The sequence below is a fragment of the Eubalaena glacialis genome, chromosome 12 (genome assembly GCF_028564815.1).
Source record: "Eubalaena glacialis isolate mEubGla1 chromosome 12, mEubGla1.1.hap2.+ XY, whole genome shotgun sequence".
Taxonomy (NCBI): domain Eukaryota; kingdom Metazoa; phylum Chordata; class Mammalia; order Artiodactyla; family Balaenidae; genus Eubalaena; species Eubalaena glacialis.
The window spans coordinates 14,971,006-14,990,674 of record NC_083727.1 but is presented as its reverse complement, the minus strand read 5'-3'; positions in this window follow the sequence as shown (position 1 = coordinate 14,990,674).

Below are 19,669 nucleotides of genomic sequence, written 5' to 3'. Positions count from 1 at the left end.
GACATTTATGGTATGCGATAAACGATATCTTGACATTACAGAAAATGAATAAAGCAGAGGGAAAAAATGAGAAAAATAATAAGGATGTTATTCCACCACCTCCAATACTCCTGTTAAGATTTGGATGTATTTCTTTCTCCATGCCTAGACATATTTTTTACATTTTTAAGACAAAAAACAAACAAAAACCAGGTTTGTACTATTTAAATTAAAAAAAAAAATTCTCAAGTGGTTTTCCAGCTTCTGAATTTTTAGTTTGGTTAATTGGTTTTGTTGTTGTCATTTTACTTTTGTAATTTTTGTCTAGTTTGCTATAATTAGTTCCAGCTGGAGGGATGGAAAATTTTTTTTTCCCCTTGGATAACAGTATGACCTGGGACTTAATAATGATCTGGGACTCATAAATACTTGATTGCTAATCCCTGGTCTCCTGTTAACTCCGTGACCTAAGTCACATTCTCACAATTTTACTGGAAAAGGAGAAGTTATTTCTGGTCAACTTGAACTACATTCAATCGCAAACCCAGATTCCCCTAGGGAAACGGGCGTCACACTTAAAGATATCAGCATTCTGGCATCCCCTAGCGGCCACCTGAGTATTCCATGAACCCTGATCTTTTCCCTTCATTTGTAAACTACAGATACTGTTGGGTGTGGAGTTAGTGTACTCTGAGCCATCCAATCAGGGGCCACTGTTCACCTGGTTCTCCTACCTTCCTGCTTTTCTTTGGTGGGTCACATTTCCCCCTTTCAGTTTATTTAACATTCACCTTGCTCTCAGACCTTCCAGAATTTTGGAGAAAGGAAAACCAGTTCTTAGGGAAGACACTTCTAAAATGTTGATTCCCATAAGTTGTACATTTCTTGGGGGCAGCCACTGACTTCTGTGTGTTTGCTCCCCACACGATGTAGAGCACAGAGTAGGTGTTCAATGAATGACTGATTGGTAGGTGACAAATTCTAGCATTTGAAATAATTTTCTTAACCCCCTGATGTGATGCTATTTAAATTGAAGTCTGAAGGATGAAATGGGTCTACTTGAAAGTCTGATCAATTAGACCAGTTGGTGCTTGTTAAATGAATAAAGAAATACATGTTATATAATTGGGAGTTTTCCGTAAATGTATGCATCTTTGAATACTGCTTTATCCCTTCGATATTATATTGTGCTCAGTTTCCCATTTGTTAATTCTTCAAAAATACGACTTTTCATGGCTGCAAACATTTCATCATATAGCTAGATCGTATTTTGTTTTGCTGTGTAGATTGTTCAAAATCTTTGCTATTATAAAAGAAGCTGATATGAACATCTTCAGACAACTAGTACCCATTAAGCTTTGCGAGTCTTCAGTAACGGAGAATTATTTGAAGCCACCCAATTATTCTAGTCCTCCTAGAATAGTGCTTGTATTAGGCTTTTAGCCCCAAACTCTCAGCATTGAGTAATTGCTTTATATGAGAAGGAAAGTCACTTTTTGCCTTACTTTAAAAAAAAAATTCAGGGACTTCCCTGGCAGTCCAGTGGTTAAGACGCTGCACTGCCACTGCAGGGGGCGCGGGTTCGATCCCTGGTCGGGGAACTAAGATCCCACTTGTTGCGCAGCCAAAAAGAAAAAAATAATTCATAATATATGTCATGCCGATGACTTTCAATCCTGCTTGAGTTCAATACAAAGTTTAGGCACAAGGGGGAGATCCCTTAGCACGGTAAAGTGGCTGGATTTTTCTTCTGTACTATTTAGTATGGCGATTTCAGCAAGAAACACTGGCAGAGTATAATTTTAATTGTTGACTGCACACATTCTTGTGGTTTCAACTTTAAAATCATTATGCTGGAGCAAGGATTTGGTAAAACACAGTAAGGTCAATGACAACAAAACTGTGTCCTCATTCCTTTCTTGGCTGAAACTTTCTGTATACATATAATGTTTGTGACCCAGTGTTACAGTGGTTTATCATAGAAGTATATCAAAATAGGTGAATTTGAAAATAAAATTCAGGAAAAGTGGAAAAAAGAAACAATTTTGTTAACAATGTAGAAAAGTCACCCTAGAAAAAACTTTGTAACAAAATAAAAATAATTGCTTGTCATTTCACTTAAACTTTGCTTGAAGGAAAGAAGCAAAACTGTACTTGTTTCCTTATTTTGCTAATTGTAACACAGCAAGTTAATTTTTACCATGATTCAGAAAATTTATAGGAACTAATATTCCAATTCTGTCTTACATTTAGGAAGATACAAATTGGGCTTGGTGTATCTCCAATGCAGAAATTCTGCAACTGGGGTCCAAGGGGTTCAGCAGATAGAATTGAGGTGGTCTGTAAGCTTGGGTGAGAAAAAATTTCGTCTTTATTTTCATTAATCTCTAATTGAAATGTAGTATTTCCTTTAATATTGAATATGGGCCATAAACCTCAGCAATATTAGCAGTACCTGTACTTCCGTCAACTGCAAAAATCACAAGTCTTTTCATATTATATTACGGTTACTTCAACTATCTTGAATTATTATTTCATCATTACATCAAAAATTTAGATGCTTTACCTGGAGAAGTTCACGGCACAAAAACAGTTAAGAATACCTGCTCTTATTTTTCTCCTTTTCTTTCAGTTTTCTTTCTTTCTTTTTCACAGTTGATGAAAGCCATGATTTGGTTTATTTTTATGATTTTGTTTTTGAGGTGAAGAAGAGATACATCATACTGTATTTTTTCTTCCCATCTCAAACTTAATATAATTCCTCTATTGTCTAGCTTGATTTCTTCCAGGGGTCCTTAAAAGAAGGAAAAGATTTCACATGTGCACATAGAATGAGTCATCCTTAATCTTATCATTACAAGGCTCTTTGTGCGTGTGTGTTTGTGTTAGTTTTTGTTTTAAAATAAAAAGAGATGAAAAAGTATTAGGAATGTTCTCCTATTTAGAACTCTTAAAATATTTTAAAGATCTTAAAAATCAGAAATCAGAAAGAGCTGTTTAAAGTATAAAGCAAGAAGCAAAATTCAAAAAATTTCTTTGACATATATTCTTAATTTTTATAATAATTATTGGCAATCAGTGAATAGCAAGCACATTATAGATGCATTATAACAGAATAGATACCATTTATGGAGCACTATATTCCAGGCACAGTATTAAGTGCTTTACTCATAATGTGGCATGATATCTTCGTAAAACTCCCAGAGGCAAATATTTTTATTCCATTATTCATACAGGAGCACCAAGTCTCAGTGATTTCAAGTCACTGGACACAAGGCCACTGAACTAGTCAATGGCAGAGACAAAATTTAAACTCTGATCTGTTGGGCTCCAAAAGTCAAGTTATGGCTTTTATTTGAAGTTACTATGCCTTTCCCATAATTTGTAACCATTTACTTAAGTTCCTTTTAAAAATGAGTAAATATACTTACTGTCAATGGAAATTTGAGCCATAAGATTATGTGGATGATCAACCACATTGTGAGTTATTAATATGTGGAAATCTCAGCAGCAGAAGAAATAAAGCTAAAGGTCAATTATATGTTTTAAAATAGTCATGTAGAATGGGAGTAGGTGGCAATGGGGATTGTTTTTCTGTATCATACATTTTGTATCGTTTGGGCACTTATGAATTCATGGAATTTTATAGTAGGCTGAACACCACACTGAGAAAGGAAATCTCTAAGAACTTTGGTGTAGAGAGCTGAACATCAGCAAATCCAGTAATGAAAAGAAAGCCTCTCATGTTTCAGGCCACCAACCAGCTGAAAACCAGTGGGTAGTTATTTTGAAGGGAAATTATTCTTGTGACCAGATGGAAGTGATTTAACAAGAATGAACTGGCTTATTCTTTCAACCAAAGGGATGATATAAAAGTTGTTTTGCTATCTTGGTGAAATCCAAAATCTGTTCAAATAAACTCTTCCAATTCTTGCCTGGTCTTTGATAGCATTACTGATAAGTTGTTTAAAATTAAATGAAGCACAATTTTATATTAATCTGTAAGCTTATACCTTAATTCTATATTTCTGTTTCGTTTCTCATTAGTTCCCAAATGGAATGTTACTTGAACTGCTGAAACCCTAATAATGATGATCTTACGGGAGACCCATCAGCTACCTTCCTTTATTGAGGGAGGTTCTTGTCCGGAGTTGGTAATGTGGGCAAGGAATCTGAATTCCAGTCCCAGTTATGTTACTAATTAATTATGTGATTTTTAGCTAGGCATTCTATTATTCTGTTACTTAATGTTTTGTATATAAGCCATAAATTTGCTTTTAGCTCTATGATTTTATGATCTAATTGTGTTTTCTGCCATGCACCAAGACAGGATAATCCTATTTACTCTTGCACAAATGTTGGCATTTTACCTTTGTGGAAAATTCTACTTCCTTCTTCCTACTTATTAATGTCATTTTTCTCTCCATAGAAAACATTTGTTTCTATTAATCTCTGTTTAACCCATTGAAAGACTGGCTAGTTTCTATAAGACAAATCGTGAGGATATAATTAAATATGTCAGTGAGAAGAACCAAAGAATACAATTTATTTTCAATTAAAAGAATTGATTGAAAATATTGCACATTGTAGACTGTTGACACTATAGACAGAAATTCTTTATAGAATGGAGGAATATTTTATTACATTGAGAAGTCTGGCTTAGCAACAGGACTCCAAAGGTAGACATTGAAGCTGAGACTGTTGAATGACAATACGAAAGTCACTTTCCCTTCTTTTCTCCTGGCGTGGGCACCATCTGTTTGAACATCCTTCCCTATGTTGGTACCACTCCCTTTGCCAGTGATTGCACTTAAAAAGGGGCTTATGGAAGGAGGTATCCCTCTTCTTCTTCTGGAGATTTTCATGTCCGGAAGTGATGCTATATTTGCTTCATTTTACACACAAGATAAAAGACTCTGAGAGGATAAGAAACTCGCCAGTGGTAGCAAGTGACAGGACCTGCATTTGAACAAAGTAAAAGGGCCCAAACCCATAGTTTTTGCCCACACCTACGCTGCCTCTCATAATAATAATACTCTGTCATACATTTTACAAAGCACTTTATACTTTACAAAAGAATTCACGTACTATGTCATGTCATCACGAGAGCACTGTGAGATAGGTTATTCTTACCTTAACTTGATCTAAGGGCAAAAGAGGTTCAACAAGTTTCACACAGCTAGTAAGTGGCTAGATTGGGGCTTGAACCCCAAATCTTCCAAGTCTCCTGCCCTTTAATGGTCCCATAAATTCTTTAGGACAAATAGCAAGATCTCTCAGAGATCAGAAATATCTCTCTAGAAAGTTAGACTTTGTTCTATTGGCCACTGGTTCTCATCCTGTGCTTCTAGTAGCTCTTGGGGTACCGTGGAGGAACGTTGGGGATTTGGGGTGGTGTGTAAGGAGCCATGGGGAGGCACTTCAGTGGGACTCTAGCACCCCACCCTTTGTCAACTAGGTGAACCAGGGAAATCTCCAAATTGGTCTGTTCTGCACACTCGGCTCCTGAAAAAGATTCCAGTTGAACAAAGATTCATTGAAGAAAAGGAGAAAGGCTTGGAAACCATTGCCATAAGTGAAAGGGAGCCATTGAAAATTTCTGAGGAGGTCATGTTTTAGAAAGATCAATCTGGCAGTTTTGTGGCAGGAAACTTTCAATGTAAAGAGTCTGGTAGAGAGAGACTTAGGAAGGAGGGGATAGAAACAGGAGAGGTTACAAGAGAGGTTACTGGAGAGGATGGGAGAGGGCAGGAAAGTCAGAGCAAGAAGTAGGAACAGCAAAAACTCAATTTGTCTGCATCTTAGTGTCCACAGGACCAAAATTTTCTTTTGCATATTTATTTATTTTTTATTTTATTTTTAAAATTATACTAAACTTGACTTTCTTTCCTTTGGAGTACAATTCTATGAATTTCAGCACATGCATAGATGTTTGTGACCACCACCATAATCAGGATACAGAACAATTCCATCAATCACCGCCACCCCCCAAACTCCCTCGTGCTATTCTTTTATAGTCACCCCTACCTCCACCCATAATTCCTGGAACCACAGATCTTGTTCTTTGTCCTACAGTTTTGTCCTTTTGAGAATGTCATATAAATGGAATCATACAATACAAACCTTTCTAGTTTGGCTTCTTTCATCCAGCATAATGCCTTTGAGATTCACGCATGTTGCCGTGAGTGTCAACATCCAGGAGACTCTGAGACAGGAAATAAGGCTGCAGAAGGGAGCTGTGCCTTAGTAATGCTGGGGCCTGAACGGTTTTGAGCTGGAAAGAGTAATCATTAGGTGCTACAAACTCTCTGAGGGAATTCGTTCATTTATTCCCTTATAGAATTATTTACTGAGCAACAGATATGTGCTATGTACTGTTTTAGGTGTTGGAATGGAGTAATGAACAAAATCAAAATCCTATCCTCAAAGAGCTTACAGTCTAAGTGAGGGGAAACAAGCCCATGCGTGATTTAATGTCAGGAAATGATATACTCTGGGTAGGGGCATAAAGGAGAAGAAGACCACAAAGTGGTCGGGGACAGCCTTTGAACAGGCCAGATCTGATCTTGGTCCCGGATGAAATACATCAGCAAGCCGCCAGCCAGTCATCAGGAAAGTGAGAGGTGCAGGTTTAGGGAAACGTGAGTGTAAGGGGCCCTGGGATGGGAGCATCCTTGCCACATTTGAGGAAGAACAGGGAGATGCAGCTATAGTAGCCGGGAGGGTGGAGCTGAGGCCAAGTCACGTGGGGTCTTTGGGGCCATTGAAAGGCCTTTGGATTTTTATTCAAAGTGTGATGGGTAGCCATTGGAGGGTTTCCAGCAAGAGTGACCTGCTCAGATTCATATTCCGTAAGGGCCACTTGTGCTGCTGGACAGAGAATAGACTCCTTTTTTTTTTTTTTTTTAATTTTACTGAAGTGTAGTTGATTTACAATGTGTTAATTTCTGCTGGACAGCAAAGTGAGTCAGTTATATATTCTTATTCTTTTCCATTATGGTTTATCACAGGATACTGAATATAATTCCCTGTGATATCCAGTAGGGCCTTATTGTTTATCCATCCTATAAGGGGAGTCCTCTGCTAATCCCAAACTCCCAATCCTTCCCTCCACCTGTGCCCCACTTGGCAACCACAAGTCTGTTCTCTATATCTGTGAGTCTGTTTTTGTTTTGTAGATACGTTGATTTGTGTCGTATTTTAGAATCCATATATAAATGATGTTACATGGTATTGGTCTTTCTCTGTCTGACTTATTTCACTTAGTATGATAATCTCTAGGTCCATCCATGTTGCTGCAAATGGCATTATTTCATTCTTTTTAATGGCTGAGTAGTATTCCATTGTATATATGTGCCACATCTTCATTATCCATGGACAGAGAATAGACTCTTAAAAGGAAGTGTGCTGGATGGATTGGGAGAGTGGGGAGAAACTGAGGCAAAGGAGTCATGTAATGTGGGCCTGAACTAGGCTGATGATAGAGAAAAATGGAAGAAAGATAAATGTAAAGAAATATTTTAGAGGAAAATGGAGTTTATCATCTTAAGAGTATACATAGGTTGAAAATTTAAATAATTTCCAAAAATGCAGATAACGCATGGTAGATGATAAGGCCATTGTAAGTTCTGGAAACTAAGGATGCTTGGTGCGACTGTACCTAATATTTGCGATTGAATCAATGTAAATTGTGGCTTTCGAACTGTGCTCCTAAGAGCCTCTGGGGTTTTGTTAAGGCTGGAGCTGCATTTTCAACTCCCAGTTCAACCAGAGCAGTGCCAAGATGATCTGTTTTATATATTTGCTTCCCTGAAAAATTTCACTGGAGCGAGGTATGACACAGGAAAAAGAAAAGGAGCGGGGTTACTGTGTAAGAAATCATACACCCCAAAGTCTTATTCAGTGAATGAAGAGTCTTAGTCTTCTCCACAGACAGAAGCTATTCTGGTCCCACAGCACTGCTGGGGGTGTGGGGCGGGGAGCGGGGAGGGAGCAAGAGGGCACAGCTAGTTGTATTACAGATCTGACCCAGTTAAAAAAAAATTTCCCCCTCAAATAATTGTATCGCTCCATGTTTTCTTCTAACCATATTTACACTTAGAGTTTTGATTTTACTTGCCATTCCAATGTTTTATTTTTTTACTTTTAAAAATGAAATATTTTCTTCTTTTTCAGATACGATACATTATATAGGTAAGGTTATGTCAGCTGTTATAATAGATAAGCACCCAAAGCTCAGTGGCTTAACAAATGGGGAGTCCAATCAGCCAGGATGCGTGTAGGGGAGGTGAGGGGGTTGTCTGCTCTACGCAGACATTCCGGGACCTAGGCTGATGGAGGTTCGACCACATTCAATATGTGGCTTCGGATGCCATCCTGGAATCAGGATCTAGCCAGATCGCAGGGGAAGAGAGAGCGTAGAGTATCACATGGGAAGTTTTTACAGGCCCAACCTGAGAGTGATGTACTTTACTTCCGCCCATGTACCAAAGGCCAGAAATTCAAGGTCACGCCTAACCATGTTTAGTGGACAGCTAACCTGTCCCTGACACATACATGATTGCGATATAATAATTGGAAAACATAAACCTGGGCCCTGGATATATGTTTTCACCTCGGGGCAAGTCAGGCTGAATTTATGTCTGAGTGTTTGTGACTACGTGTGAATACTGAGATGTGTAAGAACTGATTCAGAGAGTTTTGTTCACAGGTATGTTATAGAATGGCTGCCTCTGAAGCATGGTGTGCTAAGGAATGAGGATAATTTCTGACTTTTCCTCATTTTATCTTTCAGAGTTCTGGGAAGATTCACCTCCCTAGTGAAGTCTTTCACCTACCATCAGGTACATTTATAACTCCAGCCATGACGACTTAACCATGTTTGCAATATTGCTTGGTGACTAATTGTTTTGTGATTGTGTTTTATGGTTTTTCTCTTTTCTGCATCTTATCATTCCTCGTTAACCAGAAAGTCCTTGAGGTTAGACTTAAATACCTTTTACTCTTTTGAACTCACTGTACACTCTGACCACCGTTCTGTATCGAGAGCAGGTATTAAGTAATTGCGGCTGATTTAGCACATGAAATAAAGGCAGTTTACACTCATAGATCAGTATTTTGGAACCACCTCAAGAGACGTCTGTCCCTGAAAAGGCCGAGGCATTCGTTTCTTTAAAAAATGATTAGCCAAAGGCTCAGCTTCCTGTAACTTGCTTCCTTCTCTTTCTTCTTCATTAGAGGTTTTATAAACCAAGGAAATTTGTGACTCATAATGCAAGCTTATAAAGATGGTATTTTAATTGAGGTCAAATCTGTGAATCAGCAGAAGATTAAAATCTCTTTCCAAAAATTAGACTAATTTATTTTTATGATGTTGTTGAGAGGAGTAGATGAGGATGACTTTATATGTATGTATAAGTTTGGCTAAATCGAATTGGTAGTAAAATCTAGCCTGGTCCGAGTCAGAAAAATCGTCGAAATGTTTTTGAATACTTTTGCACAGACCTCAACAGGAAGTTAGAATCGATACTGAAGACCCAGAGCACGTGAGGAACAGTCTTCCCTCTCAACTTTTATAAACTTTTTATTAACAAGAATTATTTGTTGCTCTTTGAAGGAAAGTTGGCATCATTTTAAAGAAACCCAAAGCATGTCTAAAATGGGGTCAGGAAAATCCCACACTCCCCCACTCAAAGCCATAAGATTTTCCAAAATAATAAAGACATTTTAAAGATCCAGAAGAAGCTGGGGTTTTGCTTAACTTAGAAACCACATTTGCTTTTGAAAGTTGTTTTTTTTTAATGGAACATTTGTTTGGCAAGTTATCATATTTTTCGGTGGAATGTGACATTGGTCCTTCAAGAACTTCAACTTGTGGGAGCAAAAAGAACCCGAAGAACTGCATTCCTGTTTTCATTGCTGTCTTGGAGTGACCCTGTCTAGACAGAACTGTGACATGAGGGTCCTGTTGTCTTCAACACCCGACACGTCCTGTGTATGGATGACCATCCTGAGGGAAGGCCAGGTCCCTGGGGAGGACTTGGTGGCCATAGGCTTGTAGGCTGTGAGGGTGGGATGTTGCTCTTTAAAAACTTGAAATCCTATGTATTAATTTAGATGAGAAAGTTATCAAATGGGCATGACATTAACAGTTGAGGTTCAGTATCTTTCCCCTGAGCTTCCACTGGACAATAGCCTCTCTTGTGGTTACATTTTCTTTATTACATCTTAATATATTCCCTTAAGTTACAGTTCTGTCTTGGCTGGGGAAACAGTGTCTTTATAAAGGGTTTTGCATATCTCTGCTTCGGTTTAATCAAATGAGGCCAACTGATTTCTTTTTTTAAATTGAAGTATAGTTGATGTACAGTAATATTGTGTAAGTTATAGGTGTACAATATAGTGATTCACAATTTTTAAAGGTTAAACTCCACCTATAGTTATTATAAAATATTGGCTATATTCCCCATGTTGTACAATATATCCTTGTAGCTTATTTTACACATTGTAGTTTGTACCTCGTACTCCCCTACCCCTATATTGACCCTGCCCTTTTCTGTCTCCCCACTGGTTACCACTGGTTTGTTCTTTATATCTGTGTCTGTTTCTCTTTTCTTACATCCACCAGTTTGTTGTATTTTTTGGATTCCGCATATAAGTGATATCATACAGTATTTGTCTTTCTCTGACTTATTTCATTTAGCATAATGCCCTCCAAGTTCATCCATGTTGCTGCAAATGGCAAAATTTCACTTTTAATATGGCTGAGTAGTATTCCTTTGTGTAAATATATATATACACACACATATATGTATATGTGTATATATACACACATACATATAAAGCATATATATATATATATACACATGTAAAGTTTATATATATATAACATCTTTATCCATTCATCTGTTGATGGACACTTTGATTGCTTCCATACCTTGAGGCCAATTGATTTCTTCTTTTTTTTTTTTGGCTGTGTTGGGTCTTCGTTGCTGCGTGTGGGCTTTCTCTAGTTGTGGTGAGCGGGGGCTACTCTTTGTTGCGGTGCGCAGGCTTCTCATTGCAGTGGCTTCTCCTGTTGCGGAGCACGGGGTCTAGGCGTGTGGGCTTCAGTAGTTGTGGCGCACAGGCTCAGTAGTTGTGGTGCATGGGCTTAGTTGCTCCGTGGCATGTGGGGTCTTCCCGGACCAGGGCTCGAACCCGTGTCCCCTGCATTGGCAGGCGGATTCTTAACCACTGCACCACCAGGGAAGTCCCAAGGGCAATTGATTTCTAAGTTCTTGGAGATGAGGTGCCTCTGTTGCTTCTACCTACAGCCTCTTCCTAAGACCCTTATTTTCCAAAAGTAATGAAAATGCTTTAAGAACTTATTCTTATATACTGAGTAGTTAAAAAAAACTTTTTTTAAGCCTCTGATAGTCCAAAGTTCTGAGTAATTTAGAATAAGAGTAAACCCTTTGCTTTTCTAGTGCTTTTTTGCAGTGTCTTGTGGGGGAACTTTCTACTCTGTTTTAAAATAATAATGCGAATAGCTAACATTTACTTTGTACTTTGTCCCAGGGTCTGTATTAGGCACTTTACATGCATTAACTCCTGTAATCCTCGCAACAACCCCATGGGTTAAGTACTGTTATTACCTCTATGGTACAGATGAGGAAATAGGCCCAAGGAGGTAGAGAAATTTGCCCAAGATCACAAGGCTAGGAAGTGGCAGAGCCAGAATTTCATCCCAGGCAGATTGGCTCCAGGGTCTGTCCATTTAACCACTGTTGGAAGGCCTCCAAGGCCAGAGATAAATTCAAGGACTTTTAGTATTTTTTAAAAAAGGACAAGACCTCTCATACAAGTTTATATTCTACTGGTGCTTTTTTTTTTTTTTTCATATATATGAAAAGAACTAGATCTCATTTATAACCTGATTTCAATTAAGGGTATATCTACTGATTGCCAACTTTGTTAAAGCAGGGGAAATGCTTGACCCTACAGAGTTTCACTGGGTAGTCAGTCTGCTACTTCCAGCTACCAAGGAGGGCTGGCTTTCATCTGGGAAAAATCTGCCAACTTTATGCATCAGTTCTAATTTTTCAGTAATACATCTACTGAAGTGATACAGCAGTAATATTCTTTCAACATCGTAAACCTCTCTTTTAAAGATTATATTGCTACATAACAACCAAAAATATTTTTGTAAACACCACTGCTTCTTTTTTTATTCAAAGAATTTCCTAGTCTCTTTGATGCTTCCATGCACAATGAATTTCAATTCCTGCATTATTTTGCTGATAACACTCGTTTTTAAAATCATACCAAATGAACACAGAGTAAAGGCACTTAAAAGTTATTATTTTGAAGTAACATTTGGCCTGCTTTTTAGAATGCATTATAAATGCTGCAAATCTTTGAACTAATTTTTATTCTTCGCTTCATTTTTTCATCCCTAAAGGGTTTAAAATATAGGTAGACTAAAAAATACTATGAGACAGAAAAAGAATAACAAGGATTCACAGATTTTTTTCATTTTGTAATGTGTGATAAATTTCCAAAACTTTCTACCTATAGAGTATTTTGGAAAATCTATTTTTACTTCAGGTGGATAATTTTTTAACAAGAATATAAAATTAAAAAATTCATATTACATGGTCATGTAACTGAATTGGCAGGAAATACATTTGACTTATCCCATTTAATTATTGCTTTTTTTTTTTTTTGGCTGTGTCGGGTCTTCGTTGCAGTGAGCAGGCTTCTCACTGTGGTGGCTTCTCTTGTTGTGGAGCATGGGCTCTAGGCGCGCGGGCTTCAGTAGTTGTGGCCTGTGGGCTTCAGTAGTTGTGGCATGCGGGCTCAGTAGTTGTGGCTCGCGGGCTCTAGAGCACAGGCTCAGTAGTTGTGGTGCACAGGCTTAGTTGCTCCAAGGCATGTGGGATCTTACCAGACCAGGGCTCGAACTCGTGTCCCCTTCATTGGCAGGCAGATTTTTAACCACTGCACCACCAGGAAGTCCCATAATTATTGCATTATTAAATATGAATTATTTAATGGCAGTTGTCATAATGAAAACACTTGTAGATTTAAATTGGAAACTCCAAGATACCATTCTAAACAAAAAACAAACAGCAGATGATACAAACTGCATTGTGAGTGTCAAATTTAATCAGCAATTAATTCCAGTGGAATACAGTAGATTCTTGTTACTCACAGTAGTTATATTCTATAAAGTCACTTTAAACACTGAATTAGCAAATACTGATCCACTGCTTCCAGGGGAAATACAGGCTTAGGTTCCTGTGAGCCTTTGGTCACAGCATCTTCATTAACTGATCAATACATGACCTTGTCTTATGTGTGTTTCTCTTTAGAGACACTTTAATATATATTGTTGATTCATTAATGCTGAACTCATGACCAACAGCCATGAGTAACTCTGTAACTTATGCCTAAATGAAGCTTATCTAACACACTGTTTTCTCTGTAAGGCACATCACAGCCTTATTGGCTTAAGAACACTAGACAGCACTTCATCACTATGCCTAGGGGCCATTTAAAATAGCAAAATCACACAAACACACAAAAGCAAAAAAATGCAAAACATACAAACAAAAAAAGTGGAACTAAATGGACCACAAAAAGGACACTTGTTTACACTCTGAGAGCTGAAGCAAGAAGGCAGAGTGTCGCTTTGTTTGATCTCGGCTGGGAACATGCATGTCGGTTGACTCAAATTTCTCACCAGTCTGTGCACGTCAGTGAATGACCGAGAAAGCTCCATGAGTATTGATTTTGGGGTTGTGAATAAATTTCAGTAAGTAGGTAAATTCGCAAATATTGAATCCACAAATAGCAAGGATTGACTGTATTTGTAAAACTTAAAGATATACACTGATCAGTGTGTCAGAAAACCAGTTTCTTATTTAGAAACCCAAGTTGTTTTAGTTATTATTCACTTATCAAAGTTAGTCCTCCTTCATAGATTAAAGCAGCTGGTACATATCTAACCTTTTAGAAAAGACATTTTATTTCTATCAGTTGAAAAAAATGTCATATTAAATGTACAAACTGCCCATCTTCAAAATTTACAAAAGTGTAATGAAAATACAAAGAAATTTCAAAATAGCAAAAATGTCTCTGCTTTGAACAGTGTCCCTTAAAATGTGGTGCCCTTGTGCAGTGCACAATCTGACCAACCATATATGGCAGCCTGGATTGTAGCTAGGTTGCATAGGGGAAACACAGTAGGCAGAGTGGATGGGTTCAACTTTTGAGAAATGCTGTTAGATGACATCAGTTATAAAGAGTAGAGAACTTGGAGGCAGAGAGATCTCACTTGAAATACCTGTACTGCCATTTATGTCATGTGCATGTGAGCAAGTTCCCTCTCTGAACTTTAGTTTTTATATCTGTAATAAGAGGATAATAATACCCACTTCAGAGGAGTTGATTTGAGGAGGAAAAATAAAACACCTATGAAAATTATAAAAAAAGAGGCATATGATGTTAAGACTCTCCCTCTTTTCCTATAAGCAGTGGGGTTTCCTTGAAGTTTTAGAACAGGGGAATCATCTGATCAGATTGGGGTTTTTAAAAAATAATTCTTGTGTTAGTTTGAAAATGGATTAGAAGCAGACTGGTATAAAGTCCCAGATTAAAAAAAAACCAACAGAAAAAGCCCTAAAAAACTCCTTAAAACCTAGTCTAAGGCAATCAATCAATAGCAAGAATGGAGAAAGGAGAAACAGACTGAAGAGTTATTTCAGAGACTGAATTGTGCAGTTGAAGATATTATCCTTTCTGGAACCCCGTTCCTTAGCTGGGATCCCCCCTCCCCCCAACAGCTGCTGTGAGTGTCAGCTGTAAAAGGCTGTCCCTTTCGCTGGAGACTTGTGCTCCTGCCAATGGCTGACTGACAGGAGACCGGGATGGGCCAGGGGGAGGGGGGTTGCAGGTACAAAGGGCCAGCCCCCTGGAACCAAAGTGGGAAGTTAGTTTCCAGGCTTGCCCCACATGCTTGAGTAGCTCGTTCTCCTGCCCTATGCTGTTTTCCTCACCTCCTTCTCCTAGGAGCACTCCTCAGTAAACCACTTCCTTACGAATCCTGACCACTGGCTCTTCCTGGGGAACTAACTCCAAAGGGGAAAGACTAAAAGACCCATAGCTGCAAGGGAATGTGGAGGAGAGAGCAGTCAAAGAAGGCCCTTAGGGCTTTTGCTTCATCCCAGACTTGCCATAATCCTCCTGACTGGTTGACACTTTTCCTGTAAAGAGACACATGATGAAGTACTTCTTCTGACAGTCTGCCGGAAAGTTCACTGTCCCCTTGGGATAGAAAAATATTAACACTGATTGCATGATTAATCCTTCCAAATTTTTCCTAAAATATTGAACTATTTTAAACTTGCAACTTTACAACTGAAGAATTGCTTCAGTAAGGCCATGGGGGATGGCGTTATGTACAACGAATCTCTTTGATTACTTGAGGAAATATAGATGGCAATTGAATGAAAATATGTTGAATTTAAAGTGAGATAAAAATCATGTGAGTTTCGAAAGTATATATTTATCATGGATGTTTTTCAGAACCTTCTACTTATGCAGCTAAAATATTTTAAAAAGCACTTTAAATTTTTGATAAGGATTTTACTTTTTTTATTAAAAAGAGCAGTCTGTGATTGACTTTAATGCTGAAACCAAAGGTCCCTGAATTGGTTATTTTTTATAAAGTGAGCTCTCAGTGGTTTCTAAGCTTAGCTTATCATAGAGTTATAAAATGGATCACATTTATTTTAGGTATAAAATATGTTGGAAACAGTTATATGTATTGGGAAAAGAAAATGGACTTTAAAAATAAATGATATGAAAATTTATGAAGATCTTTGGAAGTGACAGTGATAGATTGTTTTACAACTAGCTGTGTTGTCCTACTAGAACAAATAAGGGACGGGGATTTGTTTTAGGATGAATTGGTAAAACAGTAATCATTGCTAAAGAAGGACTAATTATTAGAGAGATCAAATAGAAATCAGCAAAGCAACTGAAACAAGTCTAAGAAAGGGCTGAGAATGGTTATAAAGTCTGTTAAATGCAGTCACTTAAAGGATAGAAGTAGGTTTTGGTGATCTGTCTTTTACCAACGAATCTTGTGTTGGATGACTAAAGTAGTTTGCAGCGTTTGGCAACATTTCATTCAGGTTAGGAAAATATTTAAATCAAACATTCTTTGAAAACAATCTTTAGACAAATAAAATGTTATAGGAGTGCTTTCCAGACAGGTTTCTAAATACATTGAAAGCCCCCAAAGTTTCCTATTACAGAATTTTCCTATGAGAAACTTGTATATTTGCAAGACAAACAAGCAAACAAACAAAAGGAAGAAACCGGAGAAATAAACTTACGAAACCACAAGAAAGCTCCAGAATAAAAGCCCAAGTGCCAGAGAGATGTAGATCTTCATCGCTTCCCAGAGCTACTGATGAGGCATTTTTTATCTTGTCTCAGATATCATGTTTATTGAATGTATGCCAGCTTTGTAAACATATTTCAGGATAAAATTTAACATTATAGCAGAATGAGCCAGAAATTCTGGTTGAAGCTGGGTGTGCCCAGGGCTTCCCGTTCCCAAACTACAAAATATTTGTTTGCCTTCTCCTATCAGCACCTCAGATTAAATTTGTCCCAAACTGAACTCTCTCTCCTTTTCCCTCCTCTGTTTTATGTCCTCACTGCTTTTCAGGCCTCACTATGCTTTCAGCCTGGCTGGTAAACTCAGACTCCAGTGGATTCCACCTCCGAACCTTCCCCCTCCTCACCATTACCACTCCCAGCCGGCCAGTCTCCCCTCTCACCTGGCTCCTCCTGCAGGCCTCCTTGCCTTCCCTCTCTCTCCTCCGCTGTATCCCACCTACTCTTGCCCTGTTATCTTCCTTTGGTTGCAGCCTTCGTATTGTTGCTGTTTAAAAACTTGGCCTAAACTACTATATATGAAATAGATAAGCACCAAGGTCCTACTGTAGAGCACAGGGAACTATACCTTATAATAAACTGTAATGGAAAAGAATCTGAAAAAGAATATACACATACAACCGAATCACTTTGCTGTACACCTGAAACTAACACAACACTGTTAATCAACTATGGCTAAAAACTTGGCCAGCTGAAGGGTTCCTATACACTAGCCTGGTATCTAATAAGGAACCTCCCTCTTCTATAAAGAAGCAGGTATATGAGGTGGACGAGGTCACGCGGCTGGCAGCTTCCTGACTCTGTTGTCATCATAAAGAAAAATAGAAGTCTGTACCGAGATATTACAAATCATAATATATTGCCCACACATGCAGTTTTGTGAGTAATCTGGGCTGGAACACGCTTTGTGCATTTTTACTAACTGTGCCCACCCCCACGGCCTTGCTTAAACTATCATCATACCCAGAGTTCCCCCCACTGCCAGCCTGCATATTCTATCACCATAGTGCCAGCTAGTCCCAAACTGTAGTCCCTTCCAGGGTCCAGCTCAGACGTACATCCAGACGCAGGGTCCTCCTTTCAGTTCTCAAGGGACACATCATCGGGTGCTACCTTGAAGGATCACTTGGCTCATGTCTTGACATCCCAGAAAGTTTGCAGGTGTCCAGGGAGGGGTCAGGCCAGGTACTTTTTCTTTTCCCACTTACTGCAAAGCTATATTGCTTTCATAGAGAAGAATCTGTTCAACACTGATTTAAAATCTTTTATTGTGTGTATTTTTTTCCAGCTTTATAGAGGTATAACTGACAAAACTGTAAGATATTAAAAGTGTGCATAGTGGTGACTTGATATAAGTTATATTTTGAAAGGATTCCTCCCATCTCTTTAATTAACACATTCATCACCAACACCGATTTTTAAAGACTGTGTAAATTCATATCTTCTGGTGTCATGAAGAAGAGTTACAAGCTTGACCACAGTGACCAGAATTAGACTTTATGAAACTGAATTCTGCAACAATTGGACGTGGAGTTAATGGAGAAGGGACTTCTTCAGACAGTTTCTCTTCCAGGTGACTTGAGGTTTCAATCAGCTTTTGTGTTTCCTCGGGCAGTGTCGTTTCATTGAAAATTTGACAAGTGGGACTTCCCTGGTGTCTCAGTGGTTAAGAATCCGCCTGCCAGTGTAGGGGACATGGGTTCAACCCCTGGTCCGGGAGGATCCCACATGCCGCGGAGCAACTAAGCCTGTGCGCCACAACTACTGAGCCTGCGCTCTAGAGCCCAAGTGCCACAACTACTGAGCCCATGTGCCACAACTACTGAAACCTGCACGCCTAGAGCCCGTGCTCCGCAACAAGAGAAGCCACCGCAATGAGAAGCCCGCGCACGGCAACAAAGAATAGCCCCTGCTCACCGCAACTAGAGAAAGCCCGCACACAGCAACGAAGACCCAGCGCAGCCAAAAATAAATAAAATTAAAAAAAAAAAATTTGACAAGTGTGTAGTGATGCTACTGCAAGGAAAAACTGCAAGTTGAAAGCATGTTTACTACAAACTATACTATTAATAGGAGATTTCTGAAAGCTTTCATTTGCATTAAGGACTTTTTTTTTTCTTCCTTTTTTTAATGTTGCTTCAAGTGACAGCATGGAGGTGATTCTGGACTGGATACGTGGCAATGTTACTGTAAAATCAAAAGCCATCAGGACTTCCCTGGTGGTGCAGTGGTTAAGACTCTGCGCTTCCAGTGCAGGGGGCCTGGGTTACATCACTGGTCAAGGAGCAAGATCCCACATGCATGCCGCAACTGAGTTCGCATGCCACAACTAACGAGCCTGCCTGCCGCAACTAAGACCCGGCGCAACCAAATAAACAAATAAAATAAATATATAAAAAAGATCAAAAGCCATCCTCAAGGCCAAGAAGTCCTCAGAGTAGGATGGTTGGATGGAATCTAAGAAAAGCTGCCACATCTGTGATTTCATTTAATTTTAGAACAGCACACAGGGAGGTCCATCAAGGGCCTTGAAGTGAGGTGAATGTGGGTTCCAGTTTGAGGTTCTGCTACCAATAGTGGGACCTTAGGCACGTTACTCACCTTCTCTGTGCTTTTAGTCTTATGGTCTGGGGTCTTATATCATCATTCTGCCACTGACCAGCTGTATACTCTTGGACAATTTATTTCATTTCCCCGTGATTGTTTCCTCACCTTAAAAATGGATTATTCTTATATCCACTTCATAATCTTGTTTTAAGTAATGAAATCTTAGTTGGAAAGCAGTTAGAACAGCTCTTGAAAGAACACATGTAAGTGTTTTATAACTAGAAGCTATGGCTGTTCTAACACTAGTATTACTAATATTTATATTTCCCTGCAGGGTTGTTGAGAAGGTTGAATGAGAGAACGCTACATCATTTGCGGATCCCAGTACAAAAGGCAAATGTAGGACCCTTTGTTCAAAAATCACTAAGAATTTCAAGAGTGGGACAGCAGGGAGTTAAACCAAGTGTGAGTCCCTTCTGAGCGCAGGGCCTGTGCAACCGCACGGATTGCACACCCAGCAAGCGGCCGGGCGCTGGAAGACGCAGAAGCCTTGGCACACAGTGGGCGCTAAATAAATGCTCATTCACCTTCGTGACAGCGCACGCCGCCAGTCCTGTCAACACTGACCCCTCGCTATCACTTGTCCCTGACCTGAGGACAAGACCCGGAACTGCGCTCGCGATGGAGTCCC